The following is a 27899-nucleotide window of genomic DNA, read 5'->3' on the forward strand; positions in this document are numbered from 1 at the left end:
TCTTTCTCTCTCCCCATCAGATATTCCTGGCCACCCAGAAGCGCTACAGTAAATATGGGCATTGATTTGGTCTAATCTGGTCTAACTGGAATTATTTGCCTTGGCAGAGAGGCTCATCTTAAGAATATTCCTAACAGTTTTGACCTAGGGTGTGGTTACGTGATGCTTTGGTTACTGAAAAAGTAATTACTTCGCATGTTCTTTCTATGTTGGTAAAGAAGCATTTTGCTTTCCCCCTCCTTTATAGATTGGGGTCTATAAAGGCTATGCAAAATAAACACGAGGCAAATCTCAGTATTTACTAGATGCCCTCACACCTTCACTGTTATCTTGTTCTATTGTCTCTTGTTCTATAGTCTCTTGTCTATTTCTTTCTTAATCCACTCTCTTCCCCTTAAGCAGGGACAAATATGTTGGGCAGGACCCGGCACTCTCACCTCCATTTAGATAAGCCTCCTGTCAAGTTTTGTTGATTGTTCTAGAATTCTTGCTTCTCACTAGCGGGAACTTTCACCTGACTCCTGTTGTGTTGGTCAGTTTTATTGTCGTCTTAACAGAAAGGAAAGTCATCTCCGAGGAGGGAGTCTCGACTGAGAAAATGCTGCCATCAGACTGGCCTGTAAGGAATTTTCTGGATTCATTGATGTGGGAGGGCCCAGACCATTGTAGGTGATACAACCCTGGGCTGGGTTCTATGAGAAAGCAATCTAACTAAGGCAGTAAGCAGCACCTCTCTCCAGGTGGCCTCTGCATCATCTCCTGCCTCCAGGTTCCTGCCCTTCTTGAATTCTGCCTCGGCTTCTCTCAATGGACTGTGACTTGGGATATGTAAGCCAATGAAACTTCTCCTCCCCAAGCTGCTTTTGGTCATGGTGCTTCATCACAGCAATAGTAAACACAATTAAGACAGCTGGTGAGGGACTCCTTTCTCTCCCCACATCCCCTTAGATTACCCTGCCTCAATTCATAGCTGTTTACAGCTGGGGTCTGCTTCTTGAGCTAACACATGCTCTACACCAAGAGCTGTACCTGTGGATAACTCTAGAAGCCCAACAGTCTTCTTTAATCAATTACTTGACTTTGGGTTTGTTGTTATTTTATTTTTAAGACTTAGCCATCATTTTTGTATGGGGAAAATAAAAGTACCTAAGTTGCTGGCTGGCCACTGTGAAGATAAGATGATTATTTTATGAGATATTTATCATTTGGAAAGTAGGCTCCCAATTAATGCTTGAGGATGATCATTAGATAAGAAATCATATTACATTATGACTGACCCAATAACTACTCTACACCACAAGAGATGGAGCCATGTCCATGTACGGGGTCTGTATGTCATCGGTCAGACTTCAGAGCTCTGGCTGTCATCAGGGTCAAGACAAAACATCACTGGGGGCCTTTTGCAGGTGACTAATGATTTTATCATCGTCTTTGAGAATAAAATTACAAGAGTCACAAGACAGAATTCCATCTTAAATACTGAAATTTAAACGAAGGCAAATTCATAGATAAAAACCTAGCTGAGAAAACTACCTTGATGTAGCTTGAGATCTCCTTGGTTCAAGCTTCCCTTAGTGAGACTTTCAGTTGATTTCCTGTTGCCTGCAAGTTGTAGGACTCTCAGCTGCTACATTACCATGGCTGCCTGTATGCTGCTGCGCTCCCCACCATGATAATGGACCGAACCTCTGAAACTGTAAGCTAAGCCCCCAATTAAATAGTTACCTTATAAAAGTTGCTGGAGTCATGGTGTCTCTTCATAACAATAAAATTCCTAAGACAGGAGCCTAGTGTTTGACTCAGCAAGGACAAGACAATGGGGTAAATTACAGCCACCATTAAGAAGTGAAACCCACTCTCTCTCTCTGTCCCTCTTCTGAAGAGGTGGCTGCTGCCTTCTCTCCCCTCTCCTCTCTCTCTCTGTCTCTCTCTCCCTTTCCCCCTTCCTTCCATAACCCACTAAATAAACTATACCCACTTTCTCTGCAAGAAGAAGAAAAAGGAGAAGAAGAAGAAGAAGAAGAAGAAGAAGAAGAAGAAGAAGAAGAAGAAGAAGAAGAAGAAGAAGAAGAAGAAGAAGAAGAGAACCCCTAGTCAAGCGGTGGTGGCATACACCTTTAATCCCAGTACTCAGAAGGCAAAAGTGGAAGGATCACTGTGACTGAAGCTTTCATCCCAAAAGGAGAAAAAACAAAAACACAAAGAGACACAGAGATGGTACAGTCCGAATGAGCCCACAGACATGTCTATTGACTGTTCTTGGCCCATATTTCTGGGTGATCCCTTTGAGCTGGGAATAAATCAATTCTCCCTCCATATTTCTCACTCAGGTTCTGTAATGACAAATTGGTTTTGTCCCCTCAAAATTTCTTTACTAAAGCCCTGGGAACAATTCACAATCAAGGAACTATAGTGGAAACTGTAGGGGACACTGCTTGATGGCTCACCGGCAGACTCCTATGTAGCTAGTTCCTTAATCAACCCAGGACCACCTGTTCAGGGATGTATGCCGCCCACAGTATGCTGGGCCCTCCTCTATCAACTAACAATGAAGACAATCCCCCATGGACTCCTGATATAGGTTCCTCACAATTGAGACTCCCCTCTCAGGTGACTCCGAGTTGTGTGAAGGTGACACTTGAAGCTAGGACAATGACCAAATGCATGTCAGTGTTAGTTAAACTTGTCAGAGTTGACACAGTTTGCTCAGAGAGTAAGGTGAGCCGCTGGATAAATGTGGGAAGTCGGCATCAAGTTGACTGTCTGCATGGGCCCAGGGGTTCACAGCAGAACTGTTAGCTCCCGAGGTTGGTGACTGATAGCTCTAAGACTGTATTTTACTGCAACGGAAGAACAAAACATTGCGTTTCCTCACCGCTCAATACTTTATTCAAGAAGGAAACGCTTAAAAGCTGATAGAAATTTGCTGACTCTTTTCAGATTTGCGAATCTAAAACTTACGAAGAAAATAAAACATGTACCCCTAAAAAGTTATGTAAACCTCCCATAACTAAATAATTGAAGAAGAGAGAAGAGTACTTCTATGTAATAGAGCACCTGTCTTGCACAGCTGAGGTCTTAAATTTGATCTCCAGCAGAAGAGAAAGAAGGGAGTTGTTAGTCAAGGTTCTCTAAAGGAACAAGAAAGAATATCTATCTATCTATCTATCTATCTATCTATCTATCTATCTATCTATATCTTATATATATTCTATCATATATATATTCTATCAATCTATTTTCTCTCAATCATCTATCTAATCTGTCATCCATCTTCTATCCTCTCTAAGCTATCTCTCTTCTACCTATCATCTATCTATATCTATACACACGTGCACACAGAGATACATATGTACATATACATATATGCATTCTATACATATACATTATATATGGAATTTTTTGAAATGACTTACAGGTTATGGTCTGGGTAGTCCAACAGTGGTTGTCTCCTGCAGGAAAGGCTGAGAATGCCAGTGGTAGTTTAGTTTATGAGAATGGATGTCTCAGCAGTCCCACGAGGTGCTGGAGTCCCAGGGAATTGCTGGAGAGATAATAGTCTTCAGTCTAGGTTGGAATACTGAAGGAGTAGATTCTAACACCGGGGAAGGAATTCCTTAGCAACAGGGTAAATGATGGGTTTGCAAAAGCTTCTTTCTTCCATGTCCTTCATGTGTGCACCAGGTATGACTCAGATTTAGGGTGAATCTTCCCACCTTAAAGAATCCAATGAGTGGGAAAAAATCCTCACGGGCATGCCTAGTTTCTTGGTTTTTATTTGCTTCCATATGTAGTCGAATAGACAACCAAGATTAGCAATCACAGGATGGAGAGAAGAGGAAAGAAGGAAGGGAGGGAGGAAGAGAGGAAGAGGGGGAGGAAAGGATGGAGGGAGGACAAGAGAATGATAGGATGGAAGGAAGGAAGGAAGGAAGGAAGGAAGGAAGGAAGGAAGGAAGGAAGGAAGGGAGGGAGGGAGGGAGGGAGGGAGGGAGGGAGGGAGGGAGGGAGGGAGGAAGGAAGGAAGGAAGGAAGGAAGGAAGGAAGGAAGGAAGGAAGGAAGGAGAAAGGACGGAAGAGAGGGAGGGAAGGAGAGAGGGAGGACAAGATATGGAGAAAGAGTGGTAAGGATAAAGGGAGGGTGAGGGAGGGAAAGAAGGATGGGAAAGGAGGAATTGCTGACTGAAACCATGCAAATTTCCAAAGAGGAAAATGGTTGTGCTTTGGAAGTCCATCCTAGAGTTAGCTAAATGCTTGAGTGAGAAAAAGCAGAGGGTGCGATCTCTAAGCTTTTGCTTCCTGTCCACAATTTCTCACTACCAAAGGGACAAACCCAAACTTTAGATCCAGACACACCAGAGGTTAGAAATCTGGCTTTAAACTCCACTAGCCTCATCTGTGACTGATCTCTGTATATATCAGTCATTCAAACCATGCAAAATATTTACAGGTCTCCAGCCTGGGAGCTGGCCCACAACCTTGCCTGTGGGATTCTGTGCAGTACACCCTAGAACATTAGCTTACATATGCCCGAGTCTGCAAAGCCTGCCTTACTTCAGAGTCCCTGGAGAAAGTGGACTGGCCTCTGTCCCAAGCCGATAGTAGGTGGCAGGAGGCACGCCCTGGGCTTTGGGTGAGAGATCACTACTCGAGCTGGTTCCACTGATGACCTCCGACTCTTCAGATGACTGACGGCTGAATCTTCCTTTGCGCTGGTCACACCTGCCATTCGGAGAGCATTTCCTTCATGCTTGTTCTGCACCAGGCAATGGGCTTTAGGTCAGCAACTGTGTCAGCAGTTTCTCCCTTACCTGTCAGCTGGTTCAGCCTGGGCAGAAATCTACAGTCCCAGAAACTAGCACAGTGCCTGGGACTCTGACTTTATTAGATACCTCTTGAATAAATTAATTCATTATAAGCACTGAGACTATTTTCTGGACCAGTGTATTGATGCTGCAGAATACTAAGAAAGTGAGCTTGGAAGTGTCCATTGGAGCCAGGCTGTGGAGTGTGTTTGATTCCAACTCTTCAGAAGTTTTATATATCTTGGCAGAGGTCAAGAACTATGGCTTTTATTTTTTGAGTGTAGGGTAATGGTTATAAATATGGTTTGAAAAATTACTATGACAACATTCTGAAACTTCCCAAAAAATCAAAGAGTAAAGGGAAGTGGCACTTGTAAGTTTCTCAGGGTGGGCAGCACGAGATGAGAACCCTCCCCCACACCCCCACTCCACCCCACCCACACACGGTCTAGGACAGGTTAGTGTGAATGACTAGAAAGTGGTCAACGTTAAGAAAAGATGAGCGTGATTAGCAGGGGAATTAGGAAGTGTGACGTCAGGTTTGTTACAGGCTCAGCCCCAGTCCCTCTTGCTGAGATAAAACACTCGGACAAAGCAATTTAAGACAGTACGTGTTTATTTGCTCATGGCCAAAGCTATGGTTCATCACAGTGAGGAAGTCAAGGCAGCTTGAATTCAAAGTAGTCAGTCATATACGCAGTCAAGAGCAGACTGCAGTGAACTAAGGTATGCTTGCTTGCTCCCAGTTAGCTCCCTCTACTTCCATACTCAGGATCCAGCCCAGGAAACAGTGCCACCTACATTTCCAGTGGATTTTCCTGTCTCAATTAACCCAATTAAGAAGATCCTTCACAGGCATGCCTGCAAGCCAGCCTAATCTAAACAATTCTTCATTGAGACTCTGTCCTCTGGTGATTCCAGGTTGTGTGAGGTTGACAATTAACATAACCACCCCAATTACCACCTTAAACTGACAACTGGCCATCAGGCAGACAATGGAGATGTCTGATGAGCGGCTGGAGGAGCCCACACAAACTTCCTCTGTGAGCATTCTGCCTGCTGAGCAGATCCTGGCGATTCAGCTCAACAAGGGGATGGGCATCTAGCAAGCAGACTGTACGCTATCATTAAAACCACATGGGGTAATGAATGAATTTGATGCTTGTGTTGTTGAGATGGCAGGAAAAGGAAGAAGGGAGCGGTGTACATGGAGTCCATGGTACAACGCAGAGCTGTGAGGCAAGGGCTTCCCAAGTGGAGCGCTCTTTCTATCACGTGATCTGGGTCTCACTAAAGATGGAGTCCGAGAACACTTTATGTTGAATAGAAATATACAACGTGTCATAAAATTTTTACTGAACTGAGAATTGTGTGTTTGACAGACCGCTACATAGAGCGGAGAGAAGGCAGACACATCCTCTTTACATACTGAAGAGCATGATAGTTCCTTAGAGCAACATGAGATCCTGTGATTCAGACTTACTTTTACATATAGACAGATGCAAGGATATGAAATACACTTTATAAATCATCTTATGGACAGCTGGAGGACATTGCAGAGGTGCTAATGGGAAAATGTAGGCAATCTTTGAAGTTGTATTGGGATTCTCTTCCTTGTCCTGGTTGATTTTGTGGGGAGGGGGCTCAACTTGACATAAATCAGGGTAGTCTGGGAAGAAGGTTCCTCAGTTGAGGATAGGCCTCCATCAGATTGGCCTATGGGCAAGCCTGTAAAGACATTTTCTTGATTAATGATTGATGTGGGAGGGCCCGAACTGTGGGTGGTGCCAACCCTGGGCTGGTGGTCCTGGGTTACATAAGAAAGCAGACTGAGTAAACCATGGGGACAAGCCAGTAAGGAGTGTTCTTCCATGGCCTCTGCTTCAGCTCCTGCCTTTCATTCCTGTCCTGACTTGCCTCAGTGATAGGCTGAAACCTGTAAGCCAAGTCGACCCTTCCCTCCCAGAGTTGTATTGGCTCGTGATGTTTATCACAGCAATAGAAAGCAAACAAGGACATTTGGTATTGGGAAACCTCTAATTCTGATTATCTACCTGTGTGCTATGGTGTGGCCAGGTGCAGCCAGGTGAACAGAGAGGAGACAGCTCATTGCTAGAATTCTATGAGGAGAAGGTCTCTGCACAGATGTTAAAGGAGATTATTGTCTGTCAAGCTCTACCATCAGTTAGAGAGCAGCTGCTCGGGATTCACTCCTGTAATTATTAATATTTTGCATTTTTAATACTGAGAGCTTCTACTTAAGAATCTTTAATCCTCAACGTGGTATGCTTCATATTTTCTGGGAACTAGTGAGTCATTTCTAGCTGCTTGGAAAACTATTTGAAATACAGAGAATTCCATTTCTGCTAAATCTAAGTAAATTCCTGTTTTTAAAAGCAACCAGTTATCAGGTTTTAAAAGCTCTGAGGTTCAAGCTGAACATCCTCAGACTGTAGCAAACAATTCCTAATGCGTCTGCAGCTTTGTCTGAAGGATGCTCGATGGAAAAACAGCCAAGACTTGATGTCAATTGAGTCTTAAGGCAGAATCTGCAGGACCCAATGCATAGCCACTACCTTGAGATAACCCCAGGTTTATAAAGTCCTTCTTGCACTGCCCACCAATCTATAATTAATTCAAGTTAAATGAAAAAGGAGTCTAACAGTGAAATGCCATGTGGTGGATTAATGTCTTAAGTCTAAGAGACGTGAGGAATAATAGAAATAACAACCGATTCTGGAGTGTGGTGACTGCATTAGGAAAGCATCACATATACACACGAAAGCAAACATTTTTATCTCCTGTTTGCCATAGGAATCTTTCTAGAACAAGAGTGGCTCTGTTTTTACAGTACACTTATTGCATCACAAGGGTTTGAAAATAATGAAATTTCTGAACATAGTCTGTTTTGCTTTTTATGAAATAGTTCTCTACATTGTGTTTCTTAGAGAAAAACAAAAAAACACCAAGATACTGTTTTAGATAGTACAGAGGAAATCCTAACACTATGGAACCACTGATTGATCAAGACTTTCAAGGAGGGCCTAAATCTCATTTTTTTTTCTTTTAGTTGCTTTGTTGATTGATTGGTTGACTTGGAGACCGGACTTCCTGTTTCCCAGGCTTGCTTCTCACTTGCTGTAAGGCTGGGGACATTGAACTTCCTGTCTCTACCTCTAGAATGGGCTGGGGTTGCAAGCATGCACAGCCATGCTCATTTTTACAGACTGCTGTTGATCTGGCATCCCTCGTGCATGCTCGCTGGGCACTCTAACCTAGCTACAGCCACAGTCTGCATTTCACAGTTTCTAGTGATTTAGCTATGGATGTAGAGTAGGCTGTTGTCCCCAAGATGAGAAAAAGAGATCATCCCATTGGTCAAAATTTATCAAGAGTCACTGAACTGTGACATGCATTCTTGTGACTCTGTTCCCTCCAGAAAGGAAATCCTGCATATTCTTACCAGCTGTCACCACCATGGTTGACTCAGGTTAAGACAACCTACGAGTCCGTGGCCTGTTCAAGACTTATCTACCTATGACTGCTTTCTGGACTTTCCAAATTTTACCTGGGGGATATAAATCTATATTTAAATGTATTAGAATAAATATATCCACATATGTAAGTCTATATGAATTACAATCTATGAAGCACTAAAACATGGTTTTTAAATTTTGAGGGAGTACATGTTGGTTGCTGGTGATTTTTCTTACGCTTGTTACAGCAGAGCAAAATCGAGTTGCTCAAGTGACTGAAACTATAGATTATGAACCAGCAACGTGGCTGCTGGGAAGAAGGGGTAGCGGTCGGATCCCATGGGCCCTGCATGAAGGAATGCAGGGCTTTCAGCTGTAAACATCCAGGAACTTGGGAAACATCAACTATGTTGTAAACACTTGGATTCCCACACATCCCTTCCTAACACTTGGGGGTCCCTGGATGCTGAGTCCATAAAAACCATCTTGCCATCTCTAGCCTGGTGTGGGGAAGGAGCCTGGGGCACAGCCTGTTAAAAGTGATGCCCTTTCCACTCAATATCTCCACATAGTCAACAGACTCAAGGCTAACAATATCTTTACCTGCAGTCTTGAGTAATGATGATCACTCCAACCCCCTATATTACCCATCATTCTTCAAAGGGAACATGGGTTCCAGCCAGCATTCACCAAGCAGACCAAGTACCAGGACAATTGCTGCAAATTACTCCCTTGCAAGCACAATGTACTGAGCCCTCTCCTGCCCTCCACAACCAGGTGCAAATGCCTTTTACTGGGAAAATAACAGATCATACTGCTTTGGCATCAGGGAAGCTAGATTTGTGAATTGTGGACATTATATATTTTAATTGCTATTTATCCCAAACAAAAAATCTATATTCATGTGTCCCCCCCCCCAATCCAAATCACAGTTTTTGTGGAGTTTTTTGTTTGGTTTTGTTTCCTGCAACATCAGGGATTGAACCCAGGGCTATACACGGGGGGATCAAATGCTCTTCTAATGAACGACAGCCCTGCCTCTCTTTCTATATTTCATTTCCTGATAGTCTCATCAATCGGCAGAGGTTGGACTTGAACTTGAGATACTCTGCCTTCATAAAGGGTGGGGATGACAGACCTGTGATACATGGTCCAGTTTTAGACTTCCCTGTTGATTAGGTTTTTCTGCACTTAGCCCCGTACCTGCCTTTTCTCATCAAAATTGTGTCTCCAACCTTACAGCTTCCAGATATTTCTGGATTTCCCTAGGGAAAACCTTCTTTGTGATGCTCACAGTACTTTCAAGCTCTACCAAGCATCAAGTCTGCCTGTTACCATGGTTACTTATTCATAAACATCTCTCCTACAGAATGAGAACATGGTGGGTCCGAGGCAAAGCCACCTCTGCTCCCAGCACCTGCTGCATGTGTAATCAAATCCAGTTCCAAGGATCAAGACACCTGGGCTTCATGACCCCTTTTAAAAGATCCCTCTTCTTATTAAATCACAAGACAACTGATCTCTTTGGTTGACTGTTTCTTTTTACTTGTTTGATTCAGATTTCATAATGTAGAAATTGATGAATATTAAAATGAAAGATTTCTAAAAGCACACTATTATACATAAATTGTAATTTTACCATATTTTCTAAGCCAATGCATCCGTTGAAATGACTTGGCACGCAGAATAGCAATTCTATGCAAATTTCTCTCTCCTCTTTGATTTGGACTAATCATGATCTCATGCTATTTGAAATGTGGCCCAAACCCTTTATCAAAATGAAATTCCCCTCATGTGCACCAGACTTTAATGCCCTAACCAGGACATTTCTAACACCCCCTGGAAGTCTCAGAGATAATCAAGGAAGAGGAGGTGGACAGAGTGTAAGATCCAGAAGACAGAGAGGAGGGATATGAGGTGCTATCTGCTGGGCATTGTGTGCCCACTGCTATCATGATCCCCGCAGGTATGATAGCTTGGACTGGCCTGCACAAGACTGGCCCAGTCAACAGTCAGTCATGGAAAGGGTCTTACCCTTCCCTGCTGAACCACTGACTATTGGTAGAGTCTGGGGGAGGGGCAGTCATTGTCTTCCACTGTCCTCCCACTGGGGAACCCACCAGGCTCCACTGGACCCATAGTCACCTCCAAGGCCCCAACTCAGAGAGATGCAAAAAACAAAGCAAAAAGACTGGAATGTGGGAAAGGGACCTGAATGGAGGGGGAAGGAAGAAAATGAGGAGACAATAATCAGAATATGTTATTTTAAAATACTCCTTAAAAGAGTGTTAAGAGTATAAAAATAGTTCTGAGCTCTAGCGTATTCAAAGTTCGGTTTCATAGGAAAATTCTCTCTGTGCATAATAAAAAGATAGTTCCCGGATGTGTGCCTTCTGATTGCCAGGAATTTGATCTTTCTGCTATCAGGTCACTAACAACCCATCAAGGGCTTCCATAGCATCAAGCATTCATCCTATCCATGGATTTAACTCGTGTTTAGAAAACTCTAAGTGCTACCGTTTAAAATAATTATTTATGTGTATGTGTGTGAGTGTGTGGAGCGGCCAGAAGACAATGTCTGGGAGTCATGTCGTTCCTTCTGATATATGAGTTCCAGGAGATTGAGCTCAGGTCTTCAGACTTGGCTGCAAGTGCCTTTTCCTGCTGAGCCAGCCCTCTGGTACAATAGGAAAAAGCTGACTTTCTCCGCTAGTTCTTCAGTGTTCAGGAGCATGAGAGGCAAAAGACACTGAAATTCCTCATTTGTGGGATAAGATTCAATGCCTAAAAAACTTTCTTTCTGGATGGCCGAGGCCAGCCCCATGACACATTGCATCAATGAAACCATTGCCAGCTTGTCCTGAGACTATAGGGCACAGAAATATAAAATAGATGGTCCAGGTGTGAATCTAGTATTTGGACTATTCAAATCAGGTGACTGCCAGGTGGTGGTCCTTGTGTTTAGTGCTGTGTTAAGTTATAAAGACACACAAGACTTGAATTTTATCCTAAGGGACTATCACAAAGTTAAGTAAAAGTAAATGAATTTTTATAAGTTAAGCTGTGTCTAGTAAGTTCATCACTTTTAGCCTACATTCTGAGGACTAAAGACATCTTTACAACCCACAAATGATAGCTCTACCAAGCTCCAACAGTGAGGGAATGTGAAAAAAAGAAGAACTCATTTTACAGTGAATCTTCTTGTTGTTGTTGCTTTTTGCTTTGGTGGGTTTTTTTGTTTGTTTGTTTGTTTGCTTGCTTGCTTGCTTTGTTGGTTGGTTGGTTTTTGTTTTGGAGGCAGGGTTTCTCTGTGTAGCCCTGGCTGTCCTGGAACTCACTCTGTAGACCAGGCTGACCTCAAATTCAGAGATCTGCCTGCCTCTGCCTCCCAAGTGCTGGGAATAAAGGTGTGTGCCACCACTGCCCAGCCTTTACCTGAATCTTAATAATAAAATCTTAGATAAAACTGTGATACATAATATATACTATATATTGTAATTTTGGTAGAAAATTTTATTTCCCAATTAGGGCTAATGTAGTCTGAATTGTATTGTTTTCAGATGAAAAGAAGGTGTCAAGCAAACCCACATATTTCCAGGACACTGTGGAACATTTCAAATGCTGATTGGTTTAACTATTGTAAGTCAGGACTTACAGATCTGAAAGTTACTAATTTAATTTTACTTATTCAGTGAGTGCTGTGAATGCAGCTTGATTGTTTTATTAATCTGATTGAGTTATTTCTGTACTGAAAATCACATCAATTCTAGAGTCCGGTGTGGGGAAGGGGTCAAGATGGGGCAATGCAGAGGGTAAGGTAGTCACTTGGAGGTTAGAGGAGAACGCAGAGCTCTGAGTGCCTGAAGGAGCCAGCTCTGCAGCATTGAAGAGTCTGCAGCAGACTTTAGTACACTGGAATTGATGGAAGGTAGGATTCTAAACAAATTGCTTTGTATAAAATCTGAAAAACATCTCAGCTGGGTAGATACATAGCACGTGTGTGCACACACGCAAGTATGTATACACACGCACACACACACACACACACACACACAGAGTTATAGCCGCCCCTGTTATTAGTTAGCATGAACTGAATAGAAGCTTTACGTTATACCATGAACACTTCTCCATTACACACAATTTCATGATAATGGCCCGTGAGTGTCACGTGGCTGTCTGAAAACCAGGGTTGAATGCGTGGTGAGCATCCAGCTAGATGGATGGTTTCTCATTTGCATACCCCTTTAGATTTAACCAATCAATTAGCATCATGGTCCAACACTGTCTTTTTCAGTGAGAAAACAGCAAGCTTTCAAACGAAAGGAGAGATGGTGACAAGGCCATGTTTGTGTTTGTACTCTGGTAAGTGGATCTCAGTCCAATCCTGGATGTGAAGCTTGGGTCCTACCTCATCTTGGCATTTTGTCCGCAGCTTAGAAGCTTTGAGTAGGATTGGGTAAGTTATCCTTTTATAGCACAGCCAGTTTAGTGGGTCTGGAGAGATGGCTCAGTGTGACTGAGTGTTTGCTGCTCTTGTAGAGGACCTGTGGTCAGTGTCCAGCACTCTCTCTAGGCAGCTCACATCCCCCTATGAGTCCAGCTCCACCTCTGTCAGCCTCTTCTTGCCTCTGAAGTGAACCCACATTCCTGAGCCCCGCCCACACATATGTGCATTAATAAAACTAAAAGTGAATATTTCAAAGAGACACGGCAAGAGTTGGGGAGTCAGAAAGGGGTCCTCAAGATCACTAAGAGGAGTGAATCCAAGTTAACTCTTCTGGTGATACTAAATCTGTCCTGGATAGTTTTAGGTCAACTTGACACCAAACTAAAAAAGCTGAAGTCATCCAAGAGAAGGGAACCTCAATCAAGAAAATGCCTTCATTATATTGGGTTGTAGGTAGACCTGTAGGACATTGTCTTAATTAGTAATTGATGAGGAAGGGCCCATGGGTTCATGGTGGGCAGTGCCATCCCTGGGCTGGTGGTCCTGGGTTCTATAAGAAAGCAGGCTAAGCAAGTCATGAGGAGAAAGCCAGTAAGCAGGACCCCTTCATAGCCTCTATCAGCTGCACTTTTGTAGTCCTGGAAGGTGTTTGTTTAAGTGAATTGAAATCTGCAAAGTGTTAAGGCACAGAAAGCCATTTTGCTCCAGCCTCCAGATTCCCTCTGTGTTTGAGTTTTTGTCTGACGTCCTTCGATGATGAACAGTGATGTGGGAGTGGAAACCAAATAAACCCTTTCCTCCCCAACTTGCTTTTTGGTCATGATGCTTCTTCGCATCAATAGAAACCCTAAGACAAGCTCCCGCTGCAGATTCATGCCAGGCACATGACGGATTTAGATTTGAACTCAGATGGAACATCTAAAACTCCTGTACTTCTGCCCAAGAATACACCCCATGAAGCAAGACCAAAGGACCTTACCATTTGAAACACATGGCTTCCTCCTTGGGCCTCAAGAAAGCCTGGATTAAGCCACGAACACAAAACCATTTGGTACCTGTCTTGAGATACAACCTTGTTTAACAAGCACAAAATATTCATTTAACTGTGACTACGAAGAACAGAGAATCACCCTTCTTTGAGCCACTGCCTGGTTTTATTCACCATCTTGAACCAGCAACCTGCTTGCCATTTATTCACCAAAGCTCTGCTCTGGGGTTTTGGTGGACAGCCAATAAATATCACAAAGCAAGCACAGCTTCCTAAAATTACTGCCTTCCATCCTCATCATCTTGTTCTGTGCACATCAGGTCACGCTGCCTTGGATCGGGTGTGTCTCGTCAGCTACAATGTGCCTTGTATCCGTGGTTCACTAGTCTCTCGGGATTGTAGATGTATCAACGCCGGGGTTATCTCTGAGGCTGTGATTCTGCAACCCACAGCAGTGACTGTCTGCTATAAAGTTTGTACTCCATGAGCATTAATACATGAAAATATTGCCAGGAAAATAGAGCAGCCTAAAAGCATGACTTCCAGTATGACCTGGAGTTTTTGGTGTCAGATAACAGACCCACAAGTGCCCCATGCATGCGTTCTAAGAGTAAAGATCAATTCTGAGTACGATTCCCATAAATCACAAATGTAAGTGTCAGAATCCCCTGAAGAGAAAGTGGTGGTGGAGAAACTCAGCCAACGAGCTGTTTAATACCTATTACCAGAACGCAGTGCTTGGAGGTTTAACTCATGGCTTAAGTAGCCTCACTCAAGGGATTCATTTCCAAAGAAGGAAAGAGGTCCCCACACTGACTCTTGTTTAAACACAGAATTCACGGTCTGGTCTAGATTCATGTGTATAAGTGCCAGAGAAAGCTTTCATTCCTAAAGGCAATGTAAAATATGTTTCTCTATGCTTGCCCATTGCATCAGGGAAGCAGGGGCCTGAGACCGACAGTCAGGCTATTGGGTGTTGAGACTCATCGAAACCTCTTTAACTGTCATCAATAAAAACCAGACTGTTTTTATTAACGTGGCAGTGCAGGTTTCTTGATGCTTTAAAAGATTCAGATCATTGTAGTTTTCAAATACTGAGGAGATAAGTCTCAAGAAAGGGAATCTTTTGCACAGAGATTATTTACTTCTTTTCTTGACCTGTAAAATCACTTACTTAACATGGAGATTTGCTTCTGCTTGCATAAATGATAAAAGTGCTACTTTCTTGCTTATTTTTATCAAAGAAGATACTGTTTTCTTGTTAAAGGTTTATGATTTATTTATGTGTGTGTGTCTGTCTGTCTGTCTGTCTCTGTGAGTGTGTGCGGGTACCCTCTGAGGCCAGAAGAGAGGGTTGGCATCCTCTGGACCTGGAATTACAGGTGGTTATGAGCTGCCCAGTGTTGATGCTGGGAACTAAACTCATGCTCTCTGCAAGAGCTGAAAATGTTCTTAACCTCGGAGCCATCTCTCCAGCCCCAAGTGTGCTGTTTTCTGATCTGAGCATCATTAATTTGAGACCATGAACTTCTACCCACTGAAGGAAATGTCATAAGCTTGATTTCGTGGGTTGGATTCCCCTGACTATGCTAATTTACTTTAAAACTATCCCTCCACCCTCACAGCAGCATGCTGTAGTATAGACAAAGTCATTTAAAGTGTTCTAAACACATCCTGACTCAGCAAGCTGGAAACAATAAATTCTAACTGTAATTCTAGGGACCACCCAAGAGCAGTTGCTCAAGAGTTTTGTTTTGACTATTGGTCTTGATTTAAAAGTAGAAACATTTACAGATGCACGAAGAAGATGCCAATTGCTCCCCTGTGGTTTCTTCTAAGAAAGGGAGCAAGAGGGGTCGGCAAGATGGCTCAGTGTGTAACAACACTTGCTGCTAAGCTTGATGACCAGCGTTCAATCTCCAGAAACCACAGTGGAAGCAAGAAACCAAACCCATTCTTGAAAGTCATGCTCTGATGTCCACATATACACACACATACACATATACACATAAAAGTTTTTCGTGATGAATCCATTCTTACAGTTGAAAACAGACTCCTTAAATTAATGTTTTATTAATAAAGAGTAGACTTAGAAGAGGTCCAGGGGAGTCTTCCGTTTAGGACTTTAAGAGGAAACCAGTGAATTACAGCATCCTGGGATGTTGGGAACTTGGACAATGGGTTTCCTTAGGGTTTATGACTTCTGAATTTATGCTATTTTTGATATCACCTATGATGGAGGAAGGTCATTGGTTAATAAAGAAAACTGTCTTAGCCCATTTGATTGGCCAACCTTTAGGTGGGTGGAGTAAACAGAATAGAATGCTGGGAAGAAGGGAAGGGAGCTCAGACACCATGCAGCTGCTCCCCAGAGCAGATGCGATGAAGCTCTGACCCAGGATGGACCGTAGGCTAGAATCTTCCCAGTAAGTGCACCTTGGGGTGCTACACACATTATTAGAAATGGGCTAGTCCAGGTGCGAGAGTTAGCCGAGAAGAGGCTAGATATAATGGGCCAAGCAGTGTTTAAAAGAATACAGTTTGTGTGTTGTTATTTTGGGGCATAAGCTAGCCAGGCAACCAGGAGCTGGGGCGGCAGGAACACAGCCCACAGCTCCTTCAACACACCTAGAAAAAGATTATGGGAATGCCTTTGTGGTTGAAGTGATTACAACCTCAAACTACCGAAGTGAGGCTTGGCAGGGTGAGAACAAAGCTCCTACGCTGTAACAAAAGAAGCAAGGCTAGGTAGCAGCTCTCATCTCAGGACTTACCTTGTCTGGCACAAGCTAACCATGTTGTGATGACCCAGGGGGCTGAGGCTCTGAAATTCTAACTTTTGATACTAAAGCTTGGCCTCTGTTTGATCTTAAGCCACTCATTTATTCATGGAACAGCAATTGATCAGCTCTAACACCGGGTCAGATATTGGAGATATCAAAAAAGAAGGAAAGACTTGATCATCCCCTTCCCTGGTCTAGGACACCACTGAGAATAGACATGAGAGAAGTTATAATAAAACGTGAGGAGCACAAAGGTGGAGGCAGCCTACCCCAGCTTCCAGGATGGGACAGCGCCTTAGAACTGGATCTCAACTGGACCTTGAATTTACAAAAGAAAGGAAGAGATGATACTGAATGGAGCATAAAGAGAGGGTGGGGGCTCACGGGAGAGAAAGCACACTCATAGAAATCCAGGAAGGGTCAAAGTTTACTGAACTCTGAGAGAAGCAGCCTGTCATTACATCATCCTTTGTGCTATGGCCGATCGTGAAGGATTTACAATGATCTGGAGGCTAGAAGTTTAAAAGTAAGGGGCTGGCACCTGGCAAGGGTCTCTCTGATGCATCAAAACAAGGCAGGGGGCATTCCATGGGTAGGGGGAGGAGGGAGGTGCCAAACTGATCCTTTATAAATAACCAAACTGTGCTATAAAGATGGTTCTGTCCAGAAAGTGCTGCCTGACAAGCAGGAGATCTGAGTTCCATCCCCAGAACCCACAAAAATGTTGTGTGTGGTGCCACCATCTGCCCTTCGTCACGGCACTGGGTGATTGAGACAGGTGGATATTTTGGGGTGCTCACTGGCTGGCCAACCTAGCCTAATTGGTGATCTCCAGGTCAACAAGAGACCTTGTCTCAGAAGGAAGGGACATGGCTCCTGAGGAGCACCCAGGTGCTGGAGAGCACCTAGGGCTGATCTCCTGTCTCCGCACTTGTGCATGCATGTCCATGAACACATGCACATGACACACAGAGAACATCACAACAGAGGACAGCACATAGGCAGTGAGAAGGGGCTAAGCTGACCACTCACCCTTCACTAAAAACTCAGAAAGGCCCCAGTCATCTGGAAAAGAAGTCCCAGGACTGTCACACTGGGACGTGGTTGAAGATACCATCTCCAGGGTCTGCCAGCTGAAGATGACCCGAAATAAACTTACGATCAAACCGAAAAGTTAAAAAACAAAGAAGAAAGCAATCAAAGCTTCCACAAAAGTGATAATCCTGCTTTTTAAAAATGCAAAGTACATGAACTATAAATACCCTCTTTCACCAAAAAGAAAAATAAAATCAGAACAGTCAATTCTAGCTTCAACCAAATTGATAAAATCCTTTATTGTTGTAATGAGAAAGTTCAGGGACAGACCATTTATGTTTGCTTTCTCTTGCTATGACACCATTAACTACAAACCTGCTGACTCTCCGTTTCTGCAGATCTGGAGGCCACACAGGCCTTTGCTGGTCCTCCATACTGCAAAGAAGATTTCAGCAGGGTTGTGCCTTCTCTGGATTTCAACGAAGTCTTCTAATATTTTATGGTTGTTAGGAAAATGAATTCCTTTGCACTGGTACAACTCAAGCTCCCAGACTCTGATTCCTGCCTGGATTCCACACCATGCAGCAGTGGAGACCATTGTTACCTCCTTGTCCAAGGTCCCCACATGAACTTCTCACTCCATTCTCCTGACACAGCATTATATAAAACAGAACATCATAGGAGTAACATACCTTCATCTCTGCCACATTTAGTTGATTAAAAGCAAACGATGGATTTGTCACGGGACTTGAAGGTCCAAGATGAGTCTTAATCTATTAAAGCTGCGGTTCTCAACCTTCCTAATGCCGCGTGCAACACTTCAATACAGTTCCTCATGTTGTGGTGACCCCCAACCATAAAATTATTTTTGTTGCTACTTCATACCTATAATTTTGCTACTGTTAAGAATCATACAGTAAATATCTGTGGTTTTCAATGGTAGAAAAATTTTAATGGCAACAAAAATCCAGAGAGAGCAATAAGAGAAAGGGCAAAGACCTGGGAGCCAGTGAACCACAAAAGTAGGTTTTCTATTGTTATTGTTATTGTGTATGTGTGTGTGTGTGTGTGTGTTGTGCAGGTATCAGCCTTTATTTGCCACAGTGTACTTGTGGATATCTGAGGACCAATAGGAGTCATTTTTCTCCTTCCCCTTCTAAGTAGATTCCTGGCATGCAACTCTCAGGTCACTACCATCAGCCTTGCCAGCAAAAGCTTTGCCTGCTGAGCCACTGTGCCAGCCCTGTGTTTGCTACCCTTGTAGGAGTTTTACGTATATTTATGCCATTATTCATGAAGTGGGTAACCTCTTTCCACTCTCTAATCATGGTATTTCTTCCCATGAACCTCTCGAAAAATCCCACAAGGAGTGGGCCAAACCACAAGGCTAATGGCATTCAAATGCAACCAAGGTACTCTGGGGACACAGAGCTTCCACTGCTTGAATAGGTCACAGTTAGGAAAACCCTCTTAGCATTTTTGCACCTGATATAGAAGGAAAAAACAAAACAAAAACAAAAACAAACCTCTCCAGAGTCCCAGGATACTGAACCACAAATAGGCACTTTTAGCTGTCATGAAATACACCAGCCTTTTCTTTGGAGAGTCCATATCTAACTCATCTCAAGGAGCATGGGCTGCCCCGATAAGCTTGTTGTGGGGAGAGGGCAGGCCTCTTGTTAAATACTTGCTTCAGGCCAAGAAAGGGCATGGGCTCTACCTATGGATGCAGTTTGCTTGACGTGCTGGTGAGGGAAGCAAGGCTTTTAGTTGATGGTGGAAGCCTATTGCTGTAAGTAACAGGCGTTTATAGACGGAAAGGCCCTGAGGTCCCCTTCAGTCCAGTGTAGGACAAACTAAACGTGGTCAATGCCAAGAAAATGAACCTGGAAAGCCGATGAAGGACATAATGACCTTCTGTCTGGAGGAAACAGATTGACTTTGGCAGTGACTCTTGGATCCCAAACAACATATTCAGTAGCTAATGAGGTGGTGGGGTCTGCCAGATGTCCTGTGAGGTCTTGGATGGTTTGAGTAGACACTGGACTGACAGCCCAGGTGATGCTCCTTCAGCCATGTTGTCTCTTTCAGAGAGACTGGGACAACAGGAGGTTAATGTCCGCTCCCAGGCTGGTATTTTTTGTTTGTTTTGTTTGTGTGTGTGTGTGTTTAGCTTGTTTTGAGGGGGTATTGGGGCATAGCAACAGCTGCATTGCCTGCTACATTTGTGACTTTTATTTATCACAGGGACAAGCAGATGTTTAGTCTCCTGGAAACTCAGGGACAGTATTAAGAACAGGGTGGCGCCTGACAGCCAGCCGATGAGGCAGGCAAGACAGGATCAGAATGAGAAGCACACAAACTTCCAGAAACAGACAGAGGACAAAGATAGGAGCCTGCTGATGTTGAGGGTTCACCCCCAAGTAAACTATATTCACCGTCTTGAGGAGGGCTCTGAAGTCCCCCACAGCCACTCAGACACCAGAGGACATGTTGCCCCCATGCCCCTTGTTCTGGGGTTGACACTGAAACTTAAGATTTAATTCATGTCAAGTCAATTGGGACTCTCCAGCCTTTAATTTTGAGGGCACTAGAATGTTCTGGAAGACCTGACAAGCTTCTTTCCAACCAGGTGCGAGTCCATGTTTCTTTATTAACTGCCCAGGCCCTCAGTCATGAGGAAACTGTCCCTGGATTGAACAGATAGCACTTCAATCCCATGTTATTGTCTGTCTCAGATTTCTAAAATGTCCCGGCGGCTGAGTCCTTTAAAGACCACAGGTTACGAGCAGCCTTCTGTAAAATGTCTCAAAGGTCTAGGAACTGCTCAAAGTCAGCATGCTTCAGAGGGCACCCTGGTGGACTTCTGAGCTTTCCTTGCACTGGGTGTCTTCACACTCAAGGGAGGGGACAGAGAGGGACATGGCTAGTGTTATCATGTAACTTGTCCTCTAGGTATTGATGTCACCAAAGTCATCGATCAAACTGCTTACTCCAGAAACAAATCAGAAATAGAAAGGAGCGACATTGGGAGACACTGAGGACCAGGAGCCTTCATGACTTCCTACCAGGTGGAACCGGAAATGGAAGAGAAGTGAGAGCAAGGGAAAACAAAAGCTGAGAATGTAGCAATCAAAAAAAGGGCCCCCAACAAAAGAATCCTGCAAAGACACAAGGAAGGTATTCTTGAAATCTCAGTATCTAGGAAACTAAGCCATGAGTCTGTTCCATCAATACTGGATTTGTCTTTCTGATGGTATCAAATAGTAGAAAATTTATTGAAATACATTTAAATGTCTGAATGGCCACAGACAGTACTGTCAATATAAAGTGAAGTATAAAATAATCAGTTAGTTAAATTGAACTGGCCTGTGAGTGACCAATAAGTTAATAGCTTTTCTTCGGTGTTGAAACCAAAGCATCCATAGAGACAAATCTATTCAGATGTCAGCAACGATATGAAGAGTTTGCAGGTGCAAATTAATTTTAGGCCTAATTAAAATGAAATTAATGTTAAATTATTTTTCAAAATGAAGATAGTATTGAAAATAATTCACAATAACAGCAAGGTTTGAAGAGTTAAAGCTCCGTATAGAAAGGGGAGACATCCCCCCCACAGTGAACAATTGATGACAGTAACAAAAGGAAGTACAAAACTTAGTACCAAGTACCATCCCTTAACACCATCTAGAAGGATGACTCATGCATTATAGGCGCCTTATTCATTCTGATACTGTTGATCTATTAAATAATATTACATTCTCCACAGTTCTATTCAGTTTCTCCTCCCTCTTTAGTGCTGCTGGTAAGTTAACTTGCCAACAAAAGAATCGAACCAAAAATATTTCATTGGGGCCTAGAGAAATGACCCAGTGGTTATGAGCACAGGCTTCTCTTCCAGAGGACCCAGGTGTAATTCCCAGCACTCACATGGTAGCCTGTAAGTCCAGTTCCAGGGAAATCAGATGCCCTCTTCTGGCTCCCATGGGCACTGACTACATGCACATGGTGCACACACATGCACACAGGCAAAATACTCATACGCATGAAATACAAAAGAAGTTTAAATGATGTTAAAAGTGTACAATGTTTTTTAAATGTTAAAACTAGTTTCAGGGCTACTCTAAAAACATCAAAATTATTCTAAAAATATAGAACACTAACAAGAAATACAAACTAGTGCACAGCTGATCGAGTGGAAGCCAAGCTACAGCAATGGACATTAACGGAGATGGATCATTAGTGTGTTCTAATCATCCACTTAAGACATCTCTGCAGTCTTCACGTGACAAACACTGGTGTCATATGAAAACAGAATGAAAGGGCTGGCAAGATAGCTCAGCTGGTGAGGGTGCTTGTCACTAAAAGGCTGATAACCTGAGCCCTGTCTCCACTATCCTCATGGTCATAATTTATCTATCCCTCCAATGGGTTCATGTGAAGAGTTGTTGGGTGAGGCTGCTCATTCATTCTCAACTGCTTAGACCCAAAATAATCACACAGAAACTATATTATTTAGATTACTGCTTGGCCAATCACTTAAGCATATTGCTTATATCTTAAATTAACCCATTTTCATTCATCTGTGTATCACCATGTGGTTGTGACTTACTAGGTAAAGTTCCATCAGGCACCTGTTTCTGGTGGGGCTACATGGCTTCTCATTGACTCCTCCTACTCTCTCTCTATATCTTTCCCAGCCTGGCTATATTCTGTTAATCCATTGGCCAAAAGCAGCTTCTTTATTAACCAATGGCAATAAAACATAATTATAGCATACAGAGGGGAATCCTGCCTCAAAGGATGTAAGAATACTCATGGTTCACACACCATGTACAACAGGAAATGTTTCATTGTAATGAAACTGGCTTATTATAGGCGTCAGAGTTGGATTGTTCATATACGAAATGATAATGCCATCGGCCTAAAGGAAAAGATACTAGAGATCTAAAAGATGCTAAAAGATGTGTCAGCTTTGGGGCACTTGGTACTGGAGACTTCTATCTCGAGGTGTGTGACTTATTTCCCTCCGTAGAGAAGTGAGGTTGGATGCTCATCACACAGGCAGCTGGGCCAGCATCACTGCTGAGTGGCTTGTTCCCAAGGACTCAGTGACTGGTTGGTGTGCTCCTGTCTCCATCTGTTGTGTGGATGGACACACACCTGCATCTAATTTGCATAACACCAATGCATGGTTCAGCTGGAAGTGCTTTTCTTGCTAATGGCAGTTGCCAATTTTTACCATCTAGACTTTGAGGCTAAGGGATATTTAAGATTACAGAGCAATATAGACAAGATTGCTTGCTTGGTTGGTTGGTTGGTCGGTCGGTCGATCGATCGATTGATTGATTGATTGATTGATTGATTGGATTATTTCTCCCTTCCTTTAATTCTTCCTTTTTTCTATTGCCAGACTCAATAACCTGTAAATAGCCAAGTGATTTAGATGAAGGCTTTTTAAGAAAAATATTTAATGTATTTTTGTCTTCATATGTGAAGAAAAAGTTGCAAGTTTGGTTTGTCCCTTTTGTGTGTGTGGGGTGTGTGTGTGTGTGTGTGTGTGTGTGTGTACACCAGTGGTTCACATGTAGAAGTCGGAGGACACTCTCTGTTCTCCCCTTCCACTGTGTGGACTCTAGGAATTGAACTCAGGCCGTCAGGTTTGGCTACACGCACTTTTATCACATGAGCCATCTTGCCGACTCTAGTTTTATGTATAATGGTAAAAATTAAGTCTGAAAACTGCCTCCCTAAAAGAAGATAATTATAAAGTTTTTGTTAAATATGATACTTTATGATTACCTACTAATGACCAAAGCCAACATTAAATTCAAGGTCTCTGGAGCATCTAGGTTCAAATTACCCCCTTCAGAGACACACAGAAATAATCATGTGACAAATTGCAAGATTTCATGTCACAGCTTAAGAGGTTTTATGACTCCTACGTCATTTTATTTTAGGGTGTCCTTAATGTCTAGGACCATTCATGTCCTAAGGTGAAATGGTGTCTTTTCAAAATGTCAGAATTTATTGACCAGTGATAAATTCACAACCTGTATGGATTTTGTTGGCTGCAATGTGCCAAATAGTCTGACTTCACTTGAGAGCTGGCCATTGGCAAACTTGGTTTCTTTTATTTCCATTTTAACATGTAAGTATGTATAGGCTACAGGACACTTGCAAAAGAAGTAACCATGTTCAAGGAGTCGAAAGGGGCCTCAGTGGAAGCATAGGGCTGGTAAAGGGCAGAGTCAGCTTAATGGTTGGCAGCTGGAAGACAACTGAGTGAACCCCAGAGCCAAACCATAGGGCACCATGGTTGGCCTGGGACAACGGGTGAGATCTAGTTATAGAGGCAAGGTTTAGGACCATAGAGTCACAGGGCCACAGAGATGAGATGACAGGCCAGGTCCAGACAGATGAGCTGGACAGAACTCAGGTGGGCCACATTAGAGGCAGAGCCTGTGCTGAAGTAGGGCGCTGGGAGCACTTGGGAGATCTCAACCTGTTGGTCCCTTGGTGTACTCAGAGAAGGGTCTAATGTCAGGTTGTAAGGCTATCAGAACTCCAATGTCAGGGGTCCTCCTCTTTATGGGGTCCTGATGCCTGCTTTTCCTGATATGATTTTAATCAATTTGCTTTGGTATATTTATAGGGTGGCACGTTTTTCACCGCTAGGAATATGGTCTCTGCCAGTCTGTGCCTCCTGGCGATGCTGGACATGGAGTAGAGTCTACATACTTAACAACGTTCTGAGTCCTCCTGCCTGAGTCTGTATAATAGCAGAGCCAATGGAACACGTTAAATGGGGCTAAGGGGCAAGGCGCTGCCTGAAGCTGCTGTTTTATATAATGTGGAGTAACTATAAAGGAGACTCAGATACTCAACAGTTTCTCGTGTTCTGGCTCTGAGCCTGGGATGCGGCTTTTCTGACATAAGCTGTGAATCACATTTGCTTGTGATGTCTTTTGAACATCATGCTAATATCTTCAATCATTCTAATAAAAGGGAATTGATTATCATCTAATTAAATTAACATGGAAATTCTGCACCTCTTGGGAAACAGACAGAGCTGACTTAGTCTAATGGCATTATTAATATTGATGTACCAAAATCCTATGTTGGCATCTCCAGCCAGAATAAAAGGGTATAGACCTGGCCTGGGGTCACTTCTAATATCACAGAGTGATACTACTTCTGAGTTAAATTCTCCTTCATTTCTGGGTCTTCTCTCTCATCTCACAGTGGACCTAGGTTCTTTCATTTCCCTTGCTCTTTAAAACTCCACCATGGGGAGCTGGAGAGATGACTCAGAGGTTAAGAATGCTGACTGCTCTTTCAGAGGCCCTGAGTTCAATTCCCAGCAACCATATGGTGGCTCACAACCATCTATAATGAGATCTGGTGCCCTCTTCCAGAGTGCAGGCAAACATACAGACAGAACACTGTATACATAATAATAAATCTTTAAAAAGAGAAACTCCACCATGATGTCCACAAAATTGGGTTTTTCTGTCTAGGACTCTGCAACCCTTGTGTCAGCCAGGTCCAGGGAGTTGAATCCGTCACCGTGTCCCCAAGCCTTTCTGAAGGTTTCTGTGTACCTCTATTCCAGTCACTACATCTATAAATATCAGTTACTGTCCTACCCTCGTCTCTTTCTTGGAGAGCCATTCTCTCCTCGCCTTAGCTCCTTCCCTCTCTTATCTGACAAGGGACTTGATGAGCTATGTCCCTCTTCCTTCCTCAAAGACACTAAAGTGAAACTTTGCTGTTCTGCATGGAGTCACCCTTCAAGATGCCAAGAAGCAGCTGGGACAGAAAAGATGTCCCTTCGATTGGCATTGAGGAGTCCCTGCACTCTCTCTGGCTTCTGCTGGCCTGTCACATGGAGGCTTACAAGCATGTTCCTACACAGGTATGTGTTTAGACTATTCCATCCAATGTGAGCAAACGAAGGCTGACCACAGTTAAATGGAAAAGTGGACTCTCAAGCGTGAGTAGCACATTAACTCCTACTAATGACTGAATGAATGATTTGACCTGCTATTTTAGCCTTGGGCCGAATGAACACGACACATAATTCAGTGGTTAATAACAAATTTCATAGGGTTTAGATATTACAACTTTATATTAAAAACTAACAGCATCTCATGGCTACGGAATGAAATACTAATAGGACTCTACAGGGGCCAGAGCTCCCCTGCTCCCCAAGCTTCCACCTTACCACAAACTGAACCAGTACATGTCGTTAACACAGGGAGAGAGCATGGATATGTGTGGAAGGTCACGGTCTCCTGCAGAGCCAAGAGCGACTCACACAAGATCATGAGGTCACTTTGGAAAGGCTGAAAAATATCTTTTCATATTTCCTGTTTTCAGAAACAGTTCTGCCAGCACAGCAAAGGGGCTGCAGGTCGAATTAATGAGAGCAACAGTTCAGCTGCTTAACTATCAATTCAGTGAGAATCATGCCGAAAGGACAATGGTGTGCATTTATAAGGTAAGAAAAGAGACACGTGGTGATAATTTTACTATACCCAAGGCAGGTAGTAAGTATATACCCTGCTCTGACGAGCCTCATGTCAACTTGACACACAAACTAGAGCTATCTGAACGGAGGATACCTCAATTCAGGAAACACCTCCTTAAGATCCAGCTCTAGGCAAGCCTGTAGGGCATTTTCTTATTTTTTTAGAGACTGATGTGGGAGGGGCTACTCCTGGGCTGGTGGCGCTGAGTTCTATAAGAAAACAGCCTGAGCAAGCTAGGGGAAGCCAGCCAGTAAGCCAAGATGGTTGAATCAGTTCCTGCCCCTAGGTTCCCGTCCTGTTTGAATGCCTATCCTGACTTTCTTCAATGATGAACAGAGCTGTGGAAGTGTAAGCCAAACAAACCCTTTTCTTCCCAATTTGCCTTTTGGTCATGATGTTCCATCACAGCAACCCTAACTAAGACAATAACCAAAATTTTAGTTAGAAGTAAGCCAGTTTAAATGGATTGAAATCAGAATGTAACAAACTAATATAAGAATACAGTTAAGAAAGGTAGTACTATTTATTTTTAAAATGGCACACAGATGGGGAATTGTTGGGCTGATCTTTAACAGTCCTGGCGGAATGAAGATGTTTGTAGAGACATTCCCAACCCTCCCTTTGGCTGTCAGACATAGAGATGAGGCACTCAAGGACCCAGATTTTCCCCTGGAGTCTCATGCTGGGAGAAGAAAATTACTGGAGCCTGCTGCCAGTCAGAGGCAGGGACGGAGGGGCTCGTCTCCAGGAAAGAGAGTTCATACAGCCCTGATAACTTGTCTGACCACTCACAGGGGCATCTACAGCCCAGACAACTGTGATGGAAACCACACTATGAGCAGGGCTATTGAGCTCTGCACATCCCTTGCTTGCTATTTAAACCTGAACTTCGTGACAACACTAAGAAGATGGACTGCGGGGGCGGGAGATGTCACTGGACCTCTTTGCTCCTTTTCTCACTACAGTGACCACATCTATCTTACTGGGCCTTCCAGAGCGCTGGCTCTGCCCTTAAACCCTGCTAACCCCTCTCTGTAGACCTCTGAGACTTGTTGAATGCTCATACTCCTCTTCTGCATTTCTAAATTATTTCTTCACAAAAACAAAAACGAACAAGAAAATTGCAGCATACACTGGAGGTAACCAAAACCGTGTTTAGAAGTTCCCCTTCCAACACCATGTGCTGGTTACATCCATGGTTACCTCTGTGGGGAATTCTCTATCAGGGTTCTGGATGCTCACGCTCCCCAGGTGTCTTAGTTAGGGCTTCTATTGCTGTGAAGAGACACCATGACTGTAGCTAGAGTGTGGCGATTTGTAGCCCTAGGCAGGAGGATGGCGCTTCACAGCACCTACAGAGAAGTGGTGGGTCTCCTGAAGGAACCTCAGGAGCTGCCAGAACTGAACCCAGAAATAAGTAGGGATTATGCCTGCTCCCTTTGGCAGGGTTTAGTTCAACCAGGAACATTATCTCTAGAGATAAAGTGGGGAAAACTTTCGGTTAGGTCATCTGAGACCCCCTCTCCCCGGTTGCAGTTATCAATATAAATCATAATATTTGGCCTTGACTTCAGGCCTCCTGTCATTTACAAAAGTGGAATCAGGGAAGATCAAACTGAACTCTTAGGTTGGACCTCAGTGACAGGATGGAACCCAATAGACTGGGGTGCCAGAGGGCTAGAAAATGCTCTAGGTGGAAGATGCAGGGGAGGGGCTGCAAATGTCCCTCCAAAAAGGCTTTGTTGTTGTTGTTTTGCTTGTTTGTTTGTTCTTATTTTTACATCCCAACCAAAGTTTCCCTTCCCTCCTCTTCTCCCAGTTCCTCCCTCCC

Source organism: Chionomys nivalis, chromosome 24 (assembly GCF_950005125.1).
Source record: "Chionomys nivalis chromosome 24, mChiNiv1.1, whole genome shotgun sequence".
Taxonomy (NCBI): Eukaryota; Metazoa; Chordata; class Mammalia; order Rodentia; family Cricetidae; genus Chionomys; species Chionomys nivalis.